General features: G+C 38.8%; 1 long non-coding RNA gene across 1 annotated transcript; it reads right to left on the minus strand.

Moving 5' to 3' along the window:
* Nucleotides 1-214: 214 nt before the first annotated feature.
* LOC113722084 (uncharacterized) lies at nt 215-2,572 on the minus strand. Its single transcript, XR_003456501.2, has 3 exons — nt 2,307-2,572; nt 895-951; nt 215-239 (listed from the first exon to the last, which is right to left on the minus strand). It is a non-coding gene; the product is annotated as an uncharacterized lncRNA (long non-coding RNA).
* Nucleotides 2,573-4,806: the final 2,234 nt, after the last annotated feature.

The following is a 4,806-nucleotide window of genomic DNA, read 5'->3' on the forward strand; positions in this document are numbered from 1 at the left end:
TCTCAATCGAATCATATATACACAACCATGCACCGTAAATAATATTCACGATTTAAACTTATAGTTTACATTGATAGGAATCAGGTACAAAGTCTTAATACACCAACTAGTACAAAACGTATACAATCCAAGTACAACATGTTTCGTTCGGGGAATAGCGCGAGTACAAAACCAAAATTCACAAGTCAAAACAAAAGGCTACATTAGTCTTTTTCAAGTCTCTCGCGTTACTCGTACCCCTGTAAGGAAAACAAACTAACGGGGTGAGCCAAAGCTCAGTGAAGTTCCCAAATATCAAATTGGGCAACAACCAAGTTATAGCAAAATAAAAGTGAAATGACGAGCAAACAAGTCAAATCAAGGAAATAGTACTTCAGCTAGTCAAGTAGTATTAGATGCACATTCACATATAAGGATACGGTATTCATGTTACGGCTCCATTCCAGCTTGGTCAAGTGGTAGTTGACACTCCGTCAACTTTCAAGTAATTTCAAGTCCAAATAAACTCCACTACACGCCAATTTCCGTCCACCGATTCACCCCCTATTCCGGGCCCGCACGCCATATAAACATGGGTGGTAATACTCGAGTATACCGTTAGTCGAGGAGATAACACTCCACTCGACATTACAAGTGACCCAGGGTTTGTTATCTAATCGACCAGGCCCTTGCCGGCTCGACTCGATTAACTAGCCACAGGGTTTCTGGAATTCCAGGCAAGATACAATTCAAGTACATGTACAACAAGTCAAGTATGATCAATAGCAAGAACAGGTCATATTAGGGCAAGTGCGATAAAGTACACCCTTGCCCTTTCATTCATTGTCATGTAATCACGCAAGTCAAGTAGGGAGTACACATATCAAGTACAATCGGATATTTGGAAGCACTCACCACAATAGTGCTTCTAGTTTTCGCGTCGAGGTGGTACTCCGGGTTGGGAGTCCAAATCTGCAATAAAACTTAACTTGAGAACTTTGAAAATCAACCAAGGTTTGAAACTTAAGTGTTTCGTTCAATAAGAATCAAGAAATTGAAATTCACTTGAGAAGAGTCGTGAAATAGTTGCTCGCTCTTTAAACTGAAAAATTAAATAACATTTTTGCTTGAAGATGACTCTTGAGTCAAAAGTGCAAGTAAAACGGTTTCGTAGTGATTCATATCATTTTCCTAAGGGTACAAGTTCGGCCAAGTCCTAACATATACCCCTCGATAAACAAGTGGCAAAGGTCCTCGATAGTTCAAGTGATAATCACTTAACCATCACTCAAGTCGCAAAGATAGTTTTCTAGACCTCGAGTAAAAATTTGGGCAGCATGCCCTTTGTGTTTACCTAATTTCCAGCCATTTAGGCTTCATTATTTTTCTTCAACAACATCCCAACATCATACAAACAAGCAATTTATGTCAAGAGCCGTTCCATAGGCTCACAATATCATAACAACAAGAATCGTATCAAGTACAAGTGCAGAAACGCAATTTAGTTCAAGACAGATTTGACGTACAAATGCGGTAATACCATACCCGAGGCTACGCTTATCAGATTAAAACGAAACCTACGCCGTTTCGAAGCTAAGACACAGAGCTACAACATTCATGAAGGTCACTTAGTCCATTTCCTAATGTAACTTAGTCAAAATCTCAGATTACTAAACCAGAAACCAGTTCGTCGGTTGTTTAAACGCAGAACACTGTAATGAACCTAACTCAGTGTACACAAGTCCGAATCAGGTTTTCTTTGAGGCGTTTTAAAGCTACTTCAGAGAACTACAACTTTTATGTTTTGGCCCAGAGCTAAATCAGAAGGGATCCTAGTCAAAAATCGTGATAAACTGGACTGAACTGAAGAAACGGACTGCTGGGGAATTCTTAAAACAGTAGGGGTATTTTGGACTTTTCACGTTCTGCGTTGCTCCGATTGAGCTGAAATTTTATAGGCACCTATAAAACACCATTCTCTACAACTTTCCTTCTTTGACCAAAGGCCAATTCGGCCTCTAACATATAGGTACAATTTCGGACAGAATGCTTGGGCAATTTTCCAGAAATCTGGAATTTTTAGCTCTAAGTGTAATTTCCTCAAATTTCTGGTTCTATTCACCACTAAACAACCTTATATAACCTTAATTACAACATTCATGCATCATACATCACATTGAGCAGAAAATCAGAAACCCTAGTTCATCAAATAAATTGGGGAAAACCTCTAAATCATGCTAATCATCCATAATCTCACCACTATAATCACCTACTAAACTTAATTTAACAAGATTAGATGTAAAACTTGGAGAGATAAACTCTCTTACCTTGAATAAAAGTCACCAAGAGTAGCACAAGCTCTCCCCTTCAAGAATCACACCACCACTCACTAGCTAGTCACTAGAAAGCAAGTTTAATCGGTTTACTTCGCTCGATTCCTCACTTATTTATTGGATTTGGAGATGAAATGAAAGATTTCCCTTGGAGTTTTTCCTCCTTGATGCTCTCGGCCAGCTCCAGCAGAAATGAGGAAGAATTGGCTAAGTGTTAAGGTTATATGGTTGGTAATGGTCTTGGGTAAGAAGCCATGAGGTGGTGACAAGTGTCACCACCACCACCCTTTCTTTTTCTCTTTCTTTCTTGCCTTTCTTAGCCACCAATTTTCGGTCAACATGCTGCCAAGAGAGAAGATATTATGTGCAAAAGTCAACAAACTTGTTGGGTAAGAAAAATGGTGGTCAAGTGGTGCGTTCAATCGGTAATGCGCGGGACCCGCCGGTTCGCGCCGTTTTTCTTAAAAACTCACGTACTAGGGTTTTTACTTCCCATTCACTAACCTTATATCATTGCTACTACTCACATATTATTTCTCACTTAAGAGTCACTTTTAATCATCAAATTGATCCTTGGCCAGTACCGAAAATTCATCCGGCGGAAAAAAAATCGCAAAAACCCTAATTTTGCTCAAAACTTGAAACCAAAGCGTAAAACCTTATTTTCTAGGTTTATTTACACTTAGTGTGATATAATGAGGTAGGGGGCCTTAATAAATAATAATTTTCAAATAAAAGGCATTTTTGAGGAAAAATGTAGGAAATTTGCGGGTCCTCACAAATTATAAGTCAAAATCCTAGTATACGCGATTTGAGGAAAATCGGCTCGAACCGACGGGTATCGATCACTACCGATTGAACCCACCACTTGACCACCACTTCCTTACCACCACATACCCTTGATATTTTTGCAAAATATCCCCCCCTCATCCTCAGCCATATAACCGAAAATTGTGGACAAAATGCAAGGAAAAAGAAAGCAAAACTTGGAAGGCATTGGTGGTGACAAGTGTCACCTACCTATGGATCCTTGGCCAACCTTTTATCTCACCTTCTTATCCCTTATTTCAGCCCATTTTCCTTATTTCTTTCTATTTTGGCTGAGAGTAAGGAGAGGTAAGAGAGTGAAGAGAGTTTCAATCTTCTACCTTGAATCTAACCTTTTGAGTGCAACCAAGAAAAATAAAGTGATTTTGATGATTAGATGGATGACTTTTGAGTTAGGGTTTCTTGTGGGTTAGGAGTTGTATGATGTATATAATTTTGTAAAGGAGAAAGTAGTGGTAGTTTTAAGGTAAAAATATGAATTATAGCTTGCATATAACAAAATTCCAGAATTAAGATTTCTTATGGTTCAGTTCTGCCCGTTTCTGTTTGAGTATGTTAGAAGCCGAACTAGGCATAGCACAAAACATGAAAGTTGTAGAGAATGACATTTTGTAATTTTATGGTTGCCTACAAAATTTCAGCTCAATCGGAGCAACGTATCCTGTGAAAAGATGAAAATACCCTGACTGCCCTAGGAGTAAAATCTGCTGACAGTTTTGACAGTACACTAAGTTGGTTGCGTTTGTTCACCTGGATACGTACTGAACTAGCTTTTAGCCAAAACATGAAAGTTTTAGTACTTTGTCTTAGCTTTTCAACACCTCCAAGAACGCCTTAAACGGACTTTGGTAGCTTGAGATATGGCCATTGGGAGGTAGTACGGTTAACTGGCTGGTTAGTTGGAATTTGGTTCTGTGAATTGGGAATTTGACTGGGTTACACTGGAAATTAGACTAGGTGGTCTTCACCAAAGTTGTAGCTCTCTGCTTTAGCTTCGAAACGGTATAAGTTGTACCTCAATCCGATAAGCGTAGCCTCAGTTGTGTCCGTTACGCAAAACCACGTCAAATCTGTCTTTTGTTAGACTTCATTTCCGCACATGTCGTTAGCTTGATTTTTGTACTTGTATGACCTTGAGTCTACTGGATGGCTAATGAAATGAGATTATGTTGTGTGTAACTTTGGGTTTGATTGAGGAAAAGAATTCAGCCATAAATGGCTGGAAAATAGGTAAATACAAAGGGCGTGCTGCCCAAATTTAAGCTCGAAAACTAGGTAGATATGCTTGCGACTTAAGTAAGGTTTGAGAGCGAATACCACATGAACCATCTAGGATATTGCACCTCCTTTTATCGAGGTATATAAGTTAGAACTTGGCCGACCTTGTACCCTTGGAAAAATGAAATTTATGACTAATAGAAATACTTTTTCGCCATTTCGTCGAACCAAATGGTATTTCAAAGTATAGTTGCTTCCAAGTTTAAAAGTTATAAGAGCGAGCATGAGTTTACAAATATTCTACAAATAAGTTTCAATTATGTGATTCTCGTTAAACGAAACGTTTAAGTTTCGAACCTTAGTTACTTTCAAAAGCTCTTAAACAGTGTTTTATCGCAGATTTGGACTCCACACACACGGAGTAATACCCCGAACGTAACTTGTAAAG

This window comes from Coffea arabica, chromosome 6e, assembly GCF_036785885.1.
Source record: "Coffea arabica cultivar ET-39 chromosome 6e, Coffea Arabica ET-39 HiFi, whole genome shotgun sequence".
NCBI classification, from domain to species: domain Eukaryota; kingdom Viridiplantae; phylum Streptophyta; class Magnoliopsida; order Gentianales; family Rubiaceae; genus Coffea; species Coffea arabica.